Source organism: Vicugna pacos, unplaced genomic scaffold (genome assembly GCF_048564905.1).
Source record: "Vicugna pacos unplaced genomic scaffold, VicPac4 scaffold_19, whole genome shotgun sequence".
NCBI classification, from domain to species: domain Eukaryota; kingdom Metazoa; phylum Chordata; class Mammalia; order Artiodactyla; family Camelidae; genus Vicugna; species Vicugna pacos.
The window spans coordinates 64,955,323-64,975,638 of record NW_027328740.1 but is presented as its reverse complement, the minus strand read 5'-3'; the positions used below and the strand labels follow the sequence as shown (position 1 = coordinate 64,975,638).

The 20,316-nt window shown below is 40.7% G+C and overlaps 1 protein-coding gene and 2 long non-coding RNA genes across 2 annotated transcripts; all 3 read right to left on the bottom strand.

Moving 5' to 3' along the window:
• LOC140693124 (uncharacterized) overlaps positions 1–20,316 on the bottom strand; it is an 843,637-nt gene that overhangs the window by 372,077 nt on the left and 451,244 nt on the right.
• On the bottom strand, positions 1,126–2,350 carry LOC140693176 (uncharacterized). The gene is made up of 3 exons (XR_012068889.1): positions 2,118–2,350; positions 1,526–1,665; positions 1,126–1,363 (listed from the first exon to the last, which is right to left on the bottom strand). It is a non-coding gene; the product is annotated as an uncharacterized lncRNA (long non-coding RNA).
• Positions 4,960–16,764, bottom strand: LOC140693194 (uncharacterized). The gene is made up of 3 exons (XR_012068910.1): positions 16,546–16,764; positions 16,026–16,080; positions 4,960–5,144 (listed from the first exon to the last, which is right to left on the bottom strand). It is a non-coding gene; the product is annotated as an uncharacterized lncRNA (long non-coding RNA).

The window sequence follows — 20,316 nt, the reverse complement described above, 5'->3', positions numbered from 1 at the left end:
ATTCCAACATTTACTGTGCTTTTTTCCCAGTTCAATCATCAATTCAGTGGGCATTCTGTACCAGGGACTACACGAGGCCTGGGATTCTCCCAAATACAGATCTCTATTACCACGTGTGCAAACCACATTAAGGCCACCAGAAGAAAAGCGCCCACAGATAAGATGGAATTACTGAAACTGAAAGCAGCCAAAGAGCATATATTACTAGGAAAAACGGTGCTCCTAGTAATGGACTCATGGACATAGAAAGCAAACTGTGTTTAGCAGGCAGGAAAGGGGGGATTAACAGATACAAATTAGTAAATATAAAATAAATGACAAGGACCTGCTACATAACACAGGGAACTATATTCAATTTCTTGTAGTGATTTATACTAAAAACAATCTAAAACATATATATATACATATGCATATGTTTATAACTGAATCTCTGATGTACACTTGAAACTAACATTGTAAATTGAATACACTTAAATAAAAAATAATTTTAAAAAATAAGTAAAAATAAATGCAATGCCATTAAGAAAAAATAAAAGAACTCTCTAATCCCCTTAACTGTAGGTGGTCGAGAAATCTAGCTGCAAACACCAAGTCCACTGGATCACTCCAGCACTGGCTGTCACTCTTTCTGACCATCAGAGAGTCACTTGCTTCACTGAGGTTACTTTTCTCTTCTGTGAAAGGCTACAGTTGCAACTAACGATGTATAGAATCTCATCATTCACAAGCCCAAAAATTAGTGAGGACTTCACATGGGCCAGGCTCTGGTCAGATGAAAAGATAGGGTCCCAGATATATTCATGGGTAGAAGAAGTTTATGCCATAAAGGTATAAATTCTTCCTGTTTTGATAGACAGATTCATTTCAATTCTGGTTAGAATTCCTACCAGATTTTTCTTGGAATGTAACAAGTGAATTTATGGTCAAGATTAGCCAAGAAATTTCTTTAGAACCACCACTGGGGAGGGGTGGATAGGTCATTCATTTCCACTGCTCTTTCTGAAGTGATAAAAACGTTCTGGAATAATAATGGTTGCACAACTGTGAATATGCTAAAAGCTGCTGAATTTTACCATTTAAATGGATGGAATTCATGGTGTGTGAACTATATCACAATAACGCTGTTATATGAAAAAATATTTCTTGACAAATATTTTTCTTTTTATACCACTAGTCTGTCCCACAATTTAAGAAAAACAAAAAACCAATACAAACCAAACTGTGCCAGGAGTTCTTTAGGACTGCAATATCCCTGGGTCTCCAAGGCCTCTGGTGATGCTGTTCCTGTTAACACACACTAGCTGGGCTGGGCTAGTTAGGGACTGTAACTGTCTTTTTAAAATCGACGGTCACACGTTTCACCCTTGGAGAGGGAAGGAAGGAGGATATCACAGCTTCATGCCTTCAGCTCATTTTTAACAGAACCAAGCCCTGCTTTCACCACTGTTAATCCCTCTCACTATAAAAACACGTGACATCAACAAGCACCGCCATCATAACACCTGAAAGTGTTCAAGGTACTTACCTGCGGCAGAAACACTGAGGGAGGAGACAGAAGCTTGCTCAGCACTGATGCTCCCTTTTCCCGACTCCACCAGGTGAAGCTGGGCGCTACAGCCAGAGGCCCTCAGCCCCGGGAGCAGCACACACGCCACTGAGCTGGTCCTGAGGGAGGGTGAAAGGGAAAGGAGGGCAGCCCTAGGGGGGAGGGAAAGGGGGGTGCGGGCTGCAGCCCCGCTCGGAGGCCAGCCCCAGCACCAGCATAAGCCGCCCGCTCCCGTCCAGGTCCGCAGACCACGCCCACCCGGGAAACAGCCCGCCCATTGGTGGGGACGGGCAGGCGGCCGAGGAGAGGAAGCCCGGGAGGAGAGGACTCGCGGGCGGGAGAGGGGAAGGGGACGCCAGCCGTGGACTGAGGGGATCCCGGCTGCGTGAGAGGTGGCAGGCACACACCTGGACCTGGACAGCTGTGGCCGGGGCGCCGGGGCAGGTGGTGCTGTCAGAAGGGTCTGGCCAGAGAAATTCAGCTGAACAGGGTCTGACTGGCGCTCTTGGGGGCTGTGAAAGGCGGATCACCCTCCCGAAGCCGCCTGAACCCTTTCCCGGGAGCCCCCCACCTTGCACTTCCACAGCCAGAAGCCCCGGCCCCAGGCAGGAACCAAAGGCCTAACGGGCGACAGAGTTGAGAAGCATTTGGGGCCAATCCCCGGCTTGGACATGGAGCTTCGAACCAGCGGACCACCAGGCACCGACAGCGCATGCGCAGGAGGGACATGGATCCTCTGGATTCTGCGAGAGAAGGTGGGACAGCGAGGGAGGGAGAAGATGGGAGCGGGTGGAGAAGAGGGGAAAAGTGGAGGGATACAGATGGACAGGAAGAGCAGAGAAGGGATGGGTCTGGATAGGGGAGTGTCGTAGCGGAGTTGGAGAGAAAAAGCTTTACCTCTAGGGCACCCTGAGATGGCAGACCTACCTCTGTACCCTTCTGTAACCGTTCAAGTCTCGCAGCTCATGTTTTACCTCCCTGATCCAGCCCTCCATCAGATGCTTCTGCAGAAACACTACGGGGATCACACCCGTTGCCCCCATGCGGAGCTGGGTTTTCTGTTGCTCTGAGAACCAAGCACCCGCAGGTGTTGTCGCTCAGAACTTCCTTGGGAAGAGCACATATTCCCCTTTTACACGCTGGGAAACAGGCAGGAAGGATCACTGCCTTAGCTCCACTGTCCCAGGTGTTGGGCTGGGGGGAGTGGTGTGGTACAAGATCAGAGCCCCAGACAGAGCAGACTGCCTGAGTGTTGGTGCATAGTCCCCATCCCTCCTGGGTAAACCATACCCCACCCTAGTGGAAACATCAAGGGCTCACAGTGGTTTCCTGGGGGTGGGAGAGCTGTCCTCATGTGAAGGAAAAGTCCAGCTGGGCTAACAAGCTAAGTCACAAATCTAAGTGTGATAAGTGTCGGTTTACTGATCTAAGTTCTGCTGGGCTATCTCGTAAATCTGAAGTTTAGTGTCAGTTTATTGGGCTAACAACCTAACTCGTAATTCCAAGCTCAACAAGTGTCAGTAACGTGATCTATTACAAATTGATAAGCTCCAGTGTACTGATTCCTTGCTTTTTGTTCTTTAAGTCTTATTGGCTAATATCCCCTTACTTGTATTGAAGTATTTAAAACCTCATGTGCACGTCTTGGAGGTGCTCAGAACTTCGGAGCAGAAGCCCCTCTGAGCCCGCCGGCATAATAATTCTGAGTACTCCAGCACTCCGATTGGTGCTTGTTTCTTGGCTGGCCTGTTTCCATAACACTCAGCTCCAGTGCCCAGCTTTCTAGGTAGATAGGAGTGTTACCAAGTCCAAATTCATTCTCCTCAGTGCAGGACAGGCCAATAAGTTTGGAAACCAGATGTTGGGGCTTGGAATAGCAAGTTTCTGTAGACCTAGTTGGCAAACTAATGTTCTGGAAAACCATCTCCCCAAGTCACAATTCAGGCTCCTTTCCTACGCGCTTGGTTGTTGCAAACTTCTTAGTGTAGGAATTCCTTCTTGTTAGAATCATTTGTTCTTACAGCTATCTGCGTGGGTCAGATCCCTGTAAATCTCCAACAAAACAAACGTTATTTTCTATTCTGCAATTTGCTATCTTTTAATGAATGAAAAAGTGTTAAATATCCTTAAAGGTCAGAGCTTCAGAATAAGCTCTCCTGTGTATTTCAGGCTCTAGGCAACAATTTTTTACAAGCAAGATGAAGCCTAGGAGACAGAGCATAGGGTTAAATTCAAAGGAACAGATCTAATATGGAGTCAGATTTGTTCTGTTCTATTACCCGGGCAGAAGCCACTTGAGGATTTAAATCTCTTTAAGTTAAAAATAACTAAAATTTTAAAGGAATTTACATACATAGGTGGGAATGTGCAAAGCATATCTGGAAAAGCAACCAAAAGATAGTAAACAGTGGCATCTCCAGACAGGGCTGAAAGAACAGAGGATGAGGGAAAACTTCTTTCACTTGTGTATTTTTGTGCTCTGTCTGAGTTTTTTTTTAACCATTTGCTTGCATTTCTTTTTCAGTTAAAATAATGTGTAATGGAGCAAAGGAGTAACTAGCTTAGCAAATACAGCAGCCATGGAATCACTAAGTCATCACTTTTGATTTAAGCCAGAAAGCATTTATTGACTCTCTCCAGTGTGCTCAGTCCTGTTTTAAGACTTCTTTTATATTATTATTATTATTATAATACTATTATTATTTCTAGTACTATTACTATTACTATTATTACTATTATTTTATGAAATAATAACATGGTATACCTCACCCCTGCCCATGGCTGGTGGAAAACCAACTGAGTTTTTCTTGAGCTGTTTTCCAAGGAGTAGAGATGAGTTTATAAACAGAACACATCTTCAGGGCAAAACAGGCAGTGTGCATTACCAGCAGGCCAGACAGCAATGAAGGGTTTTCAATAGAGGCGCCCAGAAGCTGAGAGAGAAAGCCTCCAGGACACTACAAAAAGCTGCCCAAACTGCCATCTCCATGGTACTACTGAAATAGGAAAGAACAAATCTGACTCCATATTTGATCTGTTTCTTTGACTTTAACAAAGCCAAGTTAATATGCTCCGGTCTTTTCATGGGTTATGATGTCACAGAGGAAACGGACAGGTCAACAAGGAACCACTCTGCCGTGATCACGGAGCCGGGGAAAGGGACGGGCTGCAAGATGTATGAAGCAGCCGCAACTGTGCCCGTGCTTCTAGGCAGGTATCCAAAATCGCCTCGACAAGGTGTCAAACATTTGTGCCCATGTCCTCATCAACAGACATGTATTAAAGACAAATGGAAACATATAAAAGGCCAATACCCTTGCTGGGTACACCGTCCAAAGAACAAAGTCTCAGTTTGACAACTGGCCATCTCGGTTCCATGGGATTCATTCTTGGAGAACCTTAAAAACCACTCTTCTGTCCTCAAGAATTGCTGCATATTTGTCCTATCTTTGGCTCAGGGATGCAGCACGTTCAAGTGAACTTTAATGTCTGCACAGATTTGACTGTCTTTCTCCAGGTTCATTTGTCCATTCCAATGAGGCCTGAGCTAAGTCCATCCTCTGTAAGATCTAGTCCCTCCAGTGACAGCTCATTGAGCCTGCAATTAAAAGCCAAGTGAACAAGACTGTCCTCAGCTAAAAATTTCACCCACCCTTCACTGTTTTCTTAATCTCCTCTCCTGGCTAAGTGCAACAGACTAACACCTCCCTCCACCAAGATTACCAACTATGTCATTTTGTCTCCCCAAAGAGAAAGTAAGGTCCATAATAGAGGAGACAACTACATAGTCACCTCTGAATTCGTAGCATATAGAAATGTTAATAAATAAAACTATGATCATGGCTTCTTTCCTTTAAAACCTTTCTGGTTATTTGAATGAGACCTTGGAAGGGAGGTGTTTGCTGTCCAGTATCTTGATCCACAAGACTCTGGAGGCCTTTTTCAGAATGGCTGTTCACTGATTCATTCAAAACACAACTTATCAATCAAGGAGTAGCTGTGCTTTTCTGCCAGGTGTTTGTGGTCACTCTCATGCCAGAACAACTTTAAACTATATCCTTACTTTGGATTTGTTATTTTTCCCCTCTTCCAACAAAATTGACTTTCCTTATTTTCTTGCCTTGAGGAATTTTTTTTTTCCTATTTCACCCTTTAGTAAACCAAGATCCTCAGGATGGGCTTGGCCCATAATATGATCCCCCATCCAACTCCTAGTGTCAGAGGCCTGGGGCTCACATCCTGCCCTCCTGTCAAGGCAACTGAAAATCAGTTCAGGATCGAACCAGCACCCCAGGGATTCTAAGGCTCGCATATCTCCCAGAAACCCTGCTTTCTCATTTGTCTTGGCTTCTGAGAATTTCCCCTCACTTTCTTGACAATTTGTTGTGCAGCTTGAAAGATGAGGAAGGAAGGTTTTATTTCTTAATCAGCATTTTAAGGAACTTGTGTAATGAAAGTTTTCACGAGTTTCTAGAACCCTCCATTGCCGAGAAAGAAAACACACTAGACATTTTCTAAATTTAGCTCCCATGTGCATTTTTTCTTTGTTTTTGTTTTCTTAACTGTTAACAGACATTTTTTAATTAAAAAAAAATAAGGCCCCAAAAAGGATAGAACACTGAAGGGGCAATCAAAATTAAAGGGCAAAGACAGAAAAATGATAACTACTCTACAAAGTTAATATAATACATACACTATGTATCAGATCAGCAATTCTCAGTAACAGCTAATTGAAACATGACCATGAGGTAAAATTTCTCTCCTGTCAGGACATGGCCAACAGAAAATACAATTAAACCAACAAACTAATATCCTAAGTCTGGCGAGGTACAGAAGTCTACAAGCTAAATGTGTCTTCTTCTGGAAAAGAGGAAGACACACCAGCTCTTTTCTGTGGAGCCTGAGCCCACGGGAGGACGGTGAAGTGAGCTCTGTAAGTACCCAATTAGCAAACTGAGTGATGAATAAATAGACGTGAGCTTTGATGACAGAGGTGATACTACTATTCATTTGTCCTGTAAAGTATGACTTCCGTTCAGTGATCAATACTTCGGTGTCCTCAGGAGTTGACATTATTCGAAAATGCACAGCCTTGGCCCAGACCTCCTCTTTCAGCTCGTGACACTGCACTTAGATGTCACAAGGGCACCTCCAACTCCACCTGCAAAGAGCTGACTTCACGGTGCTCCTCCAATAGCCGTCCTGCCCAGGACCTCTGGTCCGGGGCTAAGTTCTCCGTGCCTCTCCCAACTCAGACCCATCACTCACAGATGTGAATGGACCCCTCCTTCAGGGCCCAGATATCCTCAGACACCGAGTCTCACCACCCACACCTGACCTACCAGATACTCACTGGCACTCACTCAGCACTGACTCTGTGCTGGGACCATGCTGCACACTGCAAACGTTATCTCACTGGATCTCCACAACAGTCCTGGGAATTGGGTACATCACTGCTTCAATTGATTAGATAAATTCTTTCACTTCCTTGAGTGCGTCATTCAAACTGACACGGCTACTGAGCCACAAGCCTGGGCCTGAAAACAACTTGAAAATTGAACACTGCTACACCTCGCAGCCACCCTACTCTGACTCATCACATCACCTCCTGCCAAGCCTTCTAAATGTTTCCAAGCATTCTACAAGACAAAAGTGAACTACGAGAGCACCCCACTCTCCAACATAAAATCTGTCAATGATGGTCCACTGCCCTTAGGAGAAAGCCCCACCGGGCCTGAGCACAGCCCAACGGCCCAGCATCCGCGTTCCCTGCGCGGCCGCGCCGCCTCACCCAGTACGCAGCTCTACACGTGCCTTCTCTAGGACAGGGATGCTGACTCCGCACAACCCAGGGCTTGTCTCACTTGAACAATGATCACCTTCTTCAGTGTTCATCTTCTTCTTTGCTGACCCTCAGAAAAATGTTTTCTCATGATGAATCAATATCTTTTTCCTTATAACTTCCCATCATTGATAATGAGCTCCCCCAAAAGAGAGAAGACCTAATTGTCTGTCTCCTTATCTGTAAAGTGAGATTAACAAGGAAATATGTGAGGTTTTATGAGAAATAATATTCATGTGAGGCTGAGGGACAATTCCATCATACAATAAGCACTCAATATGTGCTTAATTAATATTAATAAGATTATATTGCATTCCAGCAACCTTCAATCAATTTTTAATGACTTTGTCCAACAGACTACTGACAAACTGTTGGACGAACCACTTTGAGCAGATCAACACAAGCGTACTGGGATAGGTAAGCGCTGACTCCAGTTGCAGCTGCAGCCACCCAGCACTATGGGGTAGGGGCAGTTTGCTCAAGCTCTTACATGTTGCTTGAGCATTTAGTTGTCGTTATTGATTAAAGACAGGTGTTCTTTAGTCAAAGCCCCTGAAACATAAATCTTCAAAGATTGATGCAAATTAGGTTTCAAGAACAACACTCTCACTAGAAATTATTTGAAAATCGTAGTCTTAGCTACTCCGCACATCAAAAGGGCATGTTCTTAATGTATCTGACTAAATACACCGAAAGGGTTGTTTAAAAGAAATTACGATGAAGCCATCCTGAATAAGCTCCAGTATCATCTGCACAAAGCCCCACCCAAGGGTCTCATTTCACATTTCCACATAGGTGTTCAGGTAGCTTAACTTGGGTCTTGGTTTCTTATAACACGGGGTGGGGAATTGTTGTGGATAGATTTAAGTAGCAAATATATAACTAGGGTAATTGCTGTTAAGGAATTCTAGAAATAAGAAGATTGATATATAGTCCCACCCATAAGAAACTCAGCATTTCCAATTACAGCAGCATTAAAAATAAAATGAGAGATACATTTAACAAAAATTTACGAGATTTGTACATTGAACTTTTTGAAGTATCACCAAAATAAATTTTAAAAGATCTACATATATGGAAGACATCCCATTTCCATGGAATGATAGACAGTATTATTAAAAATATTAAGACTCCTCAAAATGATCTACATATACAGTGGAATCCCTATCAAAATTCCAGCTGACTTCTTTGCAAAAATTGAAAAACTGATCCCAAAATTAATATGGACGTGCAAGGGGCCCAGGATAGCCAAAACAACCTTGCAAAAGAAGAGTAAAGTTGGAGGACTCACTTTAAAAGGTACTAAAATGCTACAGTAATAAGTCAGTATGTTGCTGGCATAAGTTTGGATAAATAAATCTATGAGACACAATAAAAACCCACGGGGAAAATCTTACATTTACAGACAGTTTTCCACTAGGGGGCCAAAAACACCCCATTGAAAGAATAGTCTATTCAACAAATTGTGCAGGGACAGCTGGGTGTCTGCAGGCAAAAGAATCAATCTGGAATCTGAACACCCATATTTTATATAACAAATAAAAATTAAAACAAAGTAGATCACAGACAGAAATGTAAAAATTAAACCTATAAACTTTCTAAAAAAGACACAGTATAAATCTTTGTGGTCCTAGGATAGGCTTTGGTTTCCTGGATACAATACAAAGAGCACAAGTGATAGAAGAAAAAAGCAGATAAACTGGACTTCATCAAAATTAAAACCCTTTTCTTACAAAGGACATCATCAAGAAAGTGAAATGACAGGGGAAATGGGTATCTCAAGTCAGAGAGTGCTTGCTTAGCAAGAAAAATAAAATAAATCAGTACATCTAACTACCTCCCCTGTAAAGAAATTGTTTTAATGTTTAAAAAAATATAGTGAAAGACAATGTGCAGAATAGAAGAACAATTTTGCAAAACATGTATCTAATTAGAGAGTAGCATCCAGGATATATAACGAATTCTTACAACTGAACAATACAATAAAACAGACCCAATTTTTAAATTTACCACGAATTTAGATACATATACAAATGGCCAATAAGCATATGAAAAGATGCTCAACATCACTAGACAAATCAAAATCAAAATGAGATCTCATTTTACACCCACTAGGATGGTTATTACCAAATCACGGACAATAACAAATGTCATTCAGGAGGCAGAGAAACCTCATATGCGGCCAGGGGAAAGGGACAATTGTGCAACTTCTTTGGAGAAGCCTGGTATTTCCTCAAAAGCTTAGAGTTATACGGCTCAGCAATTCCACTCCTATATGTAGAGTCATCCCTCAATACCCTTGGGGGGTTGGTTTCAGGAACCCCACACCCTGGATACCATAATCCAAGGATGTTCGAGTCCCTTTACAATCAGCCATCTGGATCCATGTAGTGGAAACTACAGATATGGAGGGCCAACTGTACAGCCAACAGAATGAAAACATATTCTCATAAAAATTTCACATCAATATTCATAGCAGTATCATTCAGAGTAGCCAAAAGTTACTAACAATATCCATCCATCAATGAACGGATAAACACATTTACCAAGAATAGGCCCACAAACTTTTGGTCATTGAAACTTTGACAAAGGAGGTGAGAACATACAATGGAGTAAAGACAGCCTCTTCAGCAAATGGTGCAGGGAAAACTGCACAGCTGCATGTAAATCAATGAAGATAGACTACTCCCTCACAGCATACACAAATATGAATTCAAAATGTGTTAAAGAATTAAACATATAGACAAGACACTATAAACCTCTTAGAAGCAACCAAAGGCAAAACATGTGACATACATCTCAGCAATGTTTTCCTAGAGCAGTCTACTCAAGCAATAGAAAAACAACCAAAAATATACAAGAGGGATCTAATTAAACTTACAAACTTTTGCACAGCTAAGGAAACAGTAAGCAAAACAAAAAGACAACCAACATATGGAATGGGAGAAAATATTTGCAATAAATGAAACTGCTAGGGGCTTAATTCCCAGAATATGTAAACAGCTTTTACACTTAATAGAAAGAAAAACAAACAATTCAATTCAAAAATTGGCAGAAGTCCTAAAGAAACATTTCTCCAATGAAGACGCACAAATGGCCAGTAGGCACATGAAAAAATGTTCAATATCATTATCAGAGAAATGCAAATCAAAACTGCAATCAAATATCACCTCTCACCAGTCAGAATAGCCATCATTGAGAAGTTCACAGACAATAAATACTGGAGAGGCTGCGGAGAATTGGGAACCCTCCTACACTGTGGTGGGAATGCAGTTTGGTGGAGCCATTGTGGAAAAATGTATAGAGGTTCATCAAAAGACAAAATCTTGACCTCCCAGATGACCCAGCAATCCCACTCCTGGGCATATATCCAGAAGGAACCCTAATTAAAAAAGACACCTACACCCCAATGTTCACAGCAGCACTATTTACAATAGCAAGACATGGAAACAACCGAAATGTCCACTAACAGATGGCTGGATAAAGAGGTTGTAGCATATTTGTCCAATAGACTACTATTCAGCCATAAAATAATAATAAAATAATGCCATTTGCAGCAACATCAATGGACATGGAGAATGTCATTCTAAGTGAAGTAAGCCAGAAAGAGAAAGGAAAATACCACATGAGATTGCTGACATGTGGAATCTAAAAAAAAAAAAAGAAAGGAACAAAAAAATAAACTTATCTACAGAACAGAAACAGACACAGAGTCACAGAAAACAAACTGTGGTTACCAGAGGGGGGAGGGTGGGGGAAGGAATAAATTGGGAGTTCAAGATTTGCAGTTACTGAGTATGTAAAGAATAAACAGCAAGTTTATACTGTATAGCACAGGAGAATATATTTAATATCTTATAGTAACTTATGTTTAAAAACAGTATGAAAATGAATGCAGGTATGTTCCTTTTTAACTGAAGTCTTGTGCTGTAGACAAGAAACTGACACAACATTATAAACTGACTAGACTTCAATGAAAATATTTTTAAATAAACTAAAACCAAAGAAAATGGAAAAGGATATTATCAAACAAAAAGAATAAAGTACTGATTCAGGCTACAATATGGAAGAACATTGAAATTTTATGCTAAAATAAGCCAGACACAGAAAGCCAAATAGTGCCCTATAAGGTGAACTGTATCTAAGCGTTTATTGTACTACTGTAAATTTTCCAGAGGTTTGAAATCTATCAATATCAAAATAAAATGTATTATGCATTAAAAACGCTTCCTCACAGGAGGGCTTTAATTATTAAATGCAGAAACGCATATAAAGCTCTTGGAAAAACAATTTGCACGTCCACACACAGTCACTGCTGTCACTGCCACTCAGAGGGTGGTGCCAGCGCTGATGAGAGCTGCCTCCACTCGCTCCCCTGCAGAAAGGAGTGAAGGCCTGAGCTCTGACAGGCAGGGTGAGTGTGAACCTGAGTCATACACAGCCACGTTCCACACTCTGCGTTACCCAACTTTCTTATACAAACTGCAACATGTAATGTAAACACGCTAGAGGGATGTATCTTACAACACAGGGAATACAGACAATGTTTTACAGTAACTATAAATGGAGCATCTATTGTACACCTGAAACTAATATCATATTTTAAATCACCTATATTTTTATGAAAAATTAAAAAATATTTTTAAAATGCTATCACTTTAATATTCAATTCGGTTTTTAAGTTACTACTAAACAGCTCAGAATGTATAAAAGCATTTAATTGTGCTGTTTGCTTACATATTTATTTACATTCAGCCTCTTGCTAAAAGAGAATTTAAACAATTCTGTTAAACACAGCTTAACAACCATAACAACAAAAATGCAAAACGGAGAGTGAAGAGAAAATGGAGATTCAATACTTAAATGAAACCACGGGGAGATAAACTCATAAAAATGGATTCCATGAAGTCAGGGCAAGTGTTAAAGGCCGACTACAAATTCAGCTGTAAGATTCTTGGCAGCTAAAGCAAAAAGAAAATGATGAAGGGGCCGGTGGTAGAGCATGTGCTTAGCGTGCACGGGGTCCTGGGTTCAAGCCCCAGGGCCTCCACTAACAGATAAATACATCTAATTACCTCCCCCCCAAAAGAACCCCAAAGAAAAGATAAAGATAAATTTCTTTCCCAAAGAACCCTGATATTAAATTTGGGTTAAATACTTAAAAAAAGATAAAAAGAAAAATAAAAAATATAAGTGACACTGTGAAGGAAAACCCCAGCTGGGCTAACAAGCTAAGTCACAAATTTAAGTGTGATAAGTGTCGGTTTACTGATCTAAGTTTTGCTGAGCTACCTGGTAAACCTGAAGTTTAGTGTCAGTTTAATGGGCTAATAAGCTAACACGTAAATCCAAGGACAACAATTGTCAGTAACGGGATCTGTTCCAAATTGATAAGCTTCAGTGTACTGATTCCTTGCTTTTTGTTGTTTGAGCCTTATTGGCTAATAGCCCCATACTTGTAATTAACCCTATAAAACCTCATGTGCACGTCTTGGAGGTGCTCAGAGCTTTGGAAATGAAGCCCCTCTGAGCGTGCCAGCGAAATAAATCTCAGTACTACAACCTTGTGAGTTATACTTGTTTCTTGGCTTGCCTGTTGTTTCTATAACAACACAAGCGATAATGCCCGTGAGATAAATCTGCGGAGGTTGCTGTCAGGTCCCCATGTCTCACGTAGGAAAATCTGAAACATTTTTCTTACCATTCAGGGTCATCATAAGCCCACCTCACACCTCCCACCTTTAAATGCAGGAGCACAGGTAGGGCCCGATCTTTGCTGTCTCTGTGTCATCACAGTGAGACAGGATGGAAGGGGGAAGAGCACAGCCATTCAAGGAAGGCCACAGCAATTAACATCAAAATGTTAAAGGATTCAAACCCCAATAGGCCTTGAGGCTCAGGATGAAGAGATTTAACTTCTAGCAGATCTTGAGCTTCAGTAAACATCCATTGTAATAGTAACTTGGTGAATAACATGCCCCAGGCAACATGGCAGTCCCAATGCTAGCCACAAAAGGTCAAAGGGTGGGAAATGGCCAACTCCCTGGGAATCCTAGCCCCTTGCCCTAAGGCTGGTCCTTCTACTTATTAGCATATGAAACCACCAAGCCCAAGAAAACAAGCAACACAGCGCCACCTCGCGGTCACCACTCTCTCTCCCTCTTTGGGGAAGGCCCACAATGTGTGGAGTGTGTACCTACTTCTAATATGAGCATCAAACCCCCACACCTCGTGAAGTTTCTCTTGCCTATCAATGTATCTCTCTGAATAAATCTACCTTTACTCAACACTGGCTTGCTCTTGAATTCTTTACTGCATGAAGTTAAGGAACAAAATCTGGTGGGGCACATCCCAGGGGCTCAATGAAAGCCTGGGACACAGCCCTTCTCATGCCCAACGTTTTTTATTCTTGTATCAACAGGACTGGGCTGTGAAGGGAGGTCTGAGGCCACAGCTAAGGGACAGAAGAAGCCTCCAGGGCTCCAATTGGTGGGCAGCCTCTCCCCCAGCATGGGTCTTGGGGTCTGCCCGGTTCTCTGTGTTTCTCTGTTGTGCTAACTCCCCAGACATACAGTGTACTCCTAGGCTTGTCCCCACAAAACCCTTCTCTCCAAAATACAAGCACATCATGTCACAATCCTCTTGTTCAACAAGGAAATGTTCAGCCCACTTTTTTTCCTCCCCAATGAAGTACCCAACTGTCCTCGCTCCCATCACACCACTATTTTCTTTGTGAGAACTCTGCACTCGCCACACCCCATCCTGAACACAGGTGCCTTACTGGCTGTGATTGAGATGTTTCTTTCTCACACAGCAAGCGTCCTTTCACTTTCCCCTTGTTACCTTAAAAAAGCATTTCCTGAGTCACTCACCCCTCTGATTCTGAACTAACAAAGTGCTGAGTTTGCAGTCACTATATGCATACATCCCAGTTTTGGCTAGGTTTCCATCACAAGATCTTCATTAAGGAGCTGCATCAAGAAGTTTAAAGAGGCTATTCTTACATCTGAGTGGAGGAGCCTGCAAAAAAGTTGAATGGCTTTGAAGAGAGAGTTAACCAGGGACAAAGAATTTGCAGGTCCTAGTCAAAAGTGTCATGAGGCAAAATGTTCTCCCAAGACTCAGTGTGGCTTATGAACACGGAGTCGGCGGGGAGGAGGTGACAGGCAGTGAGTATGGTGAGTGATACAGGTTACGCTCCCCCAGCTGGGGAAGAAAAGGTTTTTTCCAGTTTTCCAAACAATTTCTTACTACCTTTTTCTATTATTGTCACATACTATTTCCAACGAATTAAGCATATCAATGTCAGTCATTTGGGCCACTTGGGAGAAGCTACACGATGCCATTCACAGGGCTGGGACATGACAGCCACACCAGTCTAGATTGAAAGAACAGTTGGGGTATTTGCAAGGTAATCACGGGCATGCAGCAAACTCCCCAGCTTCAACGACCTCATCTCAATGCTGGGGCCAATAAAACTACCAAGCAAAGTGCGTGATGATTATGGCCAACATCTGTTTATTAGTTAAGTGCCCGAGACAACTGTCGCTTAATGGGGAATGAGTAAGATCAACGAGGCCCTGTCTACCTGGCCACACGCGCCCTGCCTTCCTGCCTTGGTGCAGCAGCAGAACTTGTTTAGCTGAGATGAACACCCCCAGAGCAGCCCAGACGGGAAAGCTCCCAGCTCTGCACGGCGAGACATGTTCCTTTCCTTCTCAGAGCTGATCACAATTTGCTGTCGTCTGTTTTTATGTTTATCCCTTTTGTAACTGTCTCTCCTTCGGAGTTTTTGCTCAAGCAGCACAGGGCCAGATGTGTCTTGCGGCCTGCCGGATATTCTGGGCAGGGAAACAGCCGACTCCATATCTGGCTCTGGTGCTGAACAGAGAGGGCAGAAGGCCCAGGGGCCCATGCTGAACCGAGGCCTCTGCACCCAAAATTATGGTCTGATTTTGGGCAAAATTATACAGTCTTTTTACCACGAGATTCCTCATCTGTCCATGAAAATAACTGTCCATGGCACATAGAATTACAAGGATTATAGGAAATCACCAAATTCATAACCTAGCCAAGGGGCTGCAAGTGCATCCTCAACAGACAAATGCTGCCTTTACGGCTCTGACACATGCTAAGTGGGGCGGCCCCACACAGTGAACACTGCTAAGTGCCAGTGGGTTAAGTGCTTCATGTGTGCTATAATACTCTTTAGATCTTACAACAATCCCAGGGTGAAACGAATATTATGCCCATTTCACAGATTCACCAACAGGTTAAGAGATTTTGAATTCTATTCCAAGGCCCTATGGTGAAGAAATGGCAATTTAAACCGGAATCTGGGGCCAGGCCTTGGCTCCATCTCTCTCCAATCCACCTGACCACTTGCCTTTGAATTCCACCTCTCCAATACACAAGTTTCAGCCGGCCAGCTCTTAAATGCAATTTGTGCAGTTTGTCAATGTTGGTTAATTACCATAAACTGTTCTCAGAAACCACTACAGTAAAGAAAGGTGGACTTAAGGAATTCTGCATTGCGTTCTCCTGCAATGTGCAGGATCCCTTTCCTACACCTCCAAATCCAAGTGTATGCTTCCTCCCTGTTTATGTTTGCACACGGCTTATTAAAGCAGAAGGTACCTGCAGTAATTCCATCTCGGTTGCTTTCCAAGGTTGCAGATTATCCATAATCAGTCTGTGAACGAAAATACTACAATGTGAATGAGAATACTGCAACCATGACAGTAAACAAAGAATACTGATACCAAGTCATTAAAGGCTGCCGCCACCCCCCAGCTAGGACAGGCCTGCCGCTCAGCTGCTACAGCAACTCACAATGGTGTCATCTGAGCAGACTCAGAATAAGAAAGGACAGGCTACTGGCCCGAGATAGCTAGGTGCTTGTCTAAAAAATGAATTCAGTGAGTCCAAATATTTGCTTCCTCTCACACATACAAAAGTACTAAATTCTTGAACTTGAGATACCTGGCTTTCTTTAGATAACAAGCAATCTTTTATTGTTCCAACAACCTGGTCTTTGTTGTAAAGCTCCTATATATCCTAGCTCTGCCTCAACCTCTTGGGAGCAGTCCCTCAGAGAGTTCTGACAGGCTGTCATCCTGGCTCGAGTCCTCCCGCCAAATGAAACATAACTCTTAACTTTTAGGCTGCACATGTATTTCAGTCAACAGTTTTGGACACCATGAAGCACCACAGCAGATTTCTCTCCACCTGAACTCTCCAAGTAACCGGAGCCTTGGTACCAGCAGTGGCCCTTTGTGCCCATCCACCTCCTCGGGGAGTCCAGATGAATTTGGGTGAGTCTCTCTAGGTTCTCGGATCTCACATATTGGTTGATGATCCTAAGTTTTATCTGGCGGTGTATCCAGGTACGTGGCCCTCCAGTTGAAAGAAACTGAGGTGAATTACCCACCCAGTGGAGACATATTGAGTGGGGCCTGGTTGAAAGATAACAGGAAATATCCACCTTGAGGATATGTCCAAAGTGGGGCTGGTGGAAACATATGAGGAAAATACTCACCCAGTGGAGTCATCCTGAGTGAGTCCAAGTTGAAAGACACTGGGTTCAGGACTGAGTGTTTAGGTAAGAGTCTGGTCTAATATTTTCCTCAATTTGGTTACCTCCATTGAATTTTTCAGGATAAAAGTAAAACTCTTATGAGGAAACTTTCAACTCCAAAATTCGGACCATCCTCCTGGCTGGTAACAGCTTTCTCGGGTGACAGAGAATCTTCCAGGAGTGGTAGACACAAAGACTTCATGACACAGAGTTGTCCCTGTGGGAAATCTTACTAGCAAATTTATTCTGAGAACCCAACCTTACAATGGGGAATAGAACTTTCAAAAAAAAAAATAAAGAACAGAAAAGAAAAGAAAAAGAAATGACAGATTGCCAGTCTCCAACTATTACCCCAGCCAGGTTTATGTACATACAAAATTTACAACATTAATTGGGAATAAGAAAAAAAAAACTCACTCTGAAAATAACTAACCAGGCCTGATAAAAACATTTTTTGGAATTCTGAACTTATAAAAACAAAATCCCCTTTAGGGGTAACTTGGATTTCTCTTCCTGTGTCCTTGAAATGTAAATGTTTTATCTTTCTCTGGGTGTTTTAAGTGTGTGTATGTATGTATATGTATGTTTAGTTTATTTTTTAAAGGAAACCTTGGACTCCACCATACACAAGTTTCAAGTATTGTGTACATATGGTGGCCACGCAAATAAATTGGGATTCTAAGCAATTCTTTGATTGTACCAATTTTCAGATATTTTGCCATCTTAAACTTTGCTGCATCAGCCTGGACCACAAAGGCTTTTAGCTTTTGGAGAGTAAACCTTTGAATTTTATTTAGGCAACACCCCGACTCTCATGTGGAAGGGCCTCTGCATCTTATTGGTTTAAAATCACTATATATATATTATATTTATATATAAATTGACGGCCATATGATGGATTTTTTAATTTGGAAAAACTTTTTAATTGGTGAAAGTTTAAAGAGATCTCATTATAAACAGTTGTTTTATGGTTTCTATTAAAATCAAGTTTAAATGTAGAAAAATATATCTAATGGTTAACCTAAGAACTTAGTTAAAAAAATAAAACTGGTTTGAAAAGCTACGTTTGTGTTTTCCTTTCTGATAAATGTTTCTAGATATGCTAATAAAAACTTAGAATAATTAATGTTAATTAGGTTGAATAACTGGAAAAATGATTGTAAAAATGTCGAAAAAAAAAATAAGTGGCTTATCCCAAAAGGATAAATATTTTTATATGGTTATTTTGAATCAAATAAATAAAATGGACATTTTTGGATTTACATACAGGGTTTTGATACTACACAACGTAAAGTTAAAAAAAAAAAGGGCCAAAGAGTTCACCTACTCCCCCCCAAGATTAAAGTTCAAACAAGCCCATTTTACTTACCACAGTTTGAAATATATGTATATATAGACTGAAATACTTGATCAATAATTGGGATAACAGACCAATTAATGAAATTAAAAACTGAGAAGTGCCTAAGCTCTTTGGCTGAATCTTGGGCATCCTAGAGACTTCTATAAAATTATATACAATGCACACACACACAAAAAAAGGTTTCTGGTACTCCTTCTAGAAATAAGAATTATTGATTAAACTTAATAAATATAAAAATTAAAGGTATAAGATTTAATAAAATTGAGATAAAAGTTTGTGAAATTGGTATATTTAAGTGGTCTTTATACAAAACTTTTGCTTGTGTTGTGGGATACATATGTTTAAGAGGAAAAACACTTCCCCTTCTTGGTATTATAAGGCTAGGCACATATCTGTCCCTCTGAAAATATTAATTGAACAAATTAAAATAAACCAATATAGTTACATAAGCCGTCCAATATAATGTAAAACTAAAAACTAATTTGAGTGGCTAATAAAAAAATACAGGTTTACCCTGGGTTTAACTTATAACACAAGGAAAAGAGATCTTACTAAATGCCTTATGCAAGTTTTGGAAGACATATTTAAGTAAGCCTTAAAGTTTTAAAACATGGAATTCTTTGTTTACAGCTCTTCTCACTGATACAAAAATGCCATTTAAGGAGATAAAATACGGCCTGGGTGAGAGAGCAGTTCTCTGGGGACCTGGAAGACAGTGTCTTTGTCTTGCACATCAGAAATATAAATACAACAAACAGTGACCTAGGACTGAGTCTAATTAGCTCAACGAAATAAACCTTAAGGCCAAGAAATTTTTGGCATATTAGAACTCAGAACTCTGAAGGGTCCTTCAGACATTGTGAAGAAATTTTAACTGTCTGTTTCATAAATAGTAAGCCTTAATGATTTGAGCAAGCAAATTCAGCTTACTCCAACTATTATTATACCTATCTTATAAGTAAGTTTTAAAGTGAAGCTATGAGATCTCTAGCTTTTTTCTGATTATAAGCCTGTGTACACATTATAGAAGTGAGATATTTCTACTGCTAAAGAAAAAAAATTCAAAGTCATAGAGCTCTGCTTAATTGACGTAAAAATATAAGAGCTTAAACATTAAGTATTTTTAAAATAACAACTGAACAAATTGACTTTCAGCGTCATGTGAAATGGAAAATATTCAATATTAAGATAATATTTGATATTGTTTAGTTTAAGTATGTTCTAATTAATATAGACATCTTTAAAGTCATCAATATTATGTATAATACCTTTACTGTACCTAGGTTTAATGAAAGTCAAATAAGATCCTGTTATATCTGTTGCAGATTTGTCAAAAAAAAAATAAAAGTAATGTGCTGTGGTAAAATTTTAATTAAATTAAATGCAAATGAGATGAGAGCTTTGGGTAAATATTTAAAATATATTTTTAAAATGTATGTTTAAGATAATCTCTAAGTGTTTGGTATCTTTAAATTCTAGTGTTGTACTAAATTAAGTTAAATAACAAGATTTTATTAAATAGCTATGCCATTTTCAGATAAAATAACATTGAAATACGAATTACTTAACATTTAACTTCCTCTTACAGTGAAACTAAAGGTATATAGAAATATTAATAAATGGTTGGTGCCACACTGAAATAGTCTCTATTAGTAAGGGAATGATCTCAGTATCCTAGGAAAGTAATATAAATGCGTAAAGGAAGGTATAAGAATGGAATTATATTTTGTTAATGAAAAATAGTGACTTTCTCCTGAACCTGGTTACTTCTGAATAGAAGAAAAATAAGGGACACACTAATATAAGTATAGAAAGCTGTGGAAGGCTTGTGGAAAAGGAACCCTGAGGGAAGAGTTTTGTACATGGTCAGAATTGGCTAAGTTTAGAAACAAATTGGGCAACGTAAATGAATCTTAGAAGTAAGCTGGTACAAGATTAGAATTGTTTTTCTCTCTGTTAAGAGGAAAAAATTTTCTTAAAATGTTAATCCT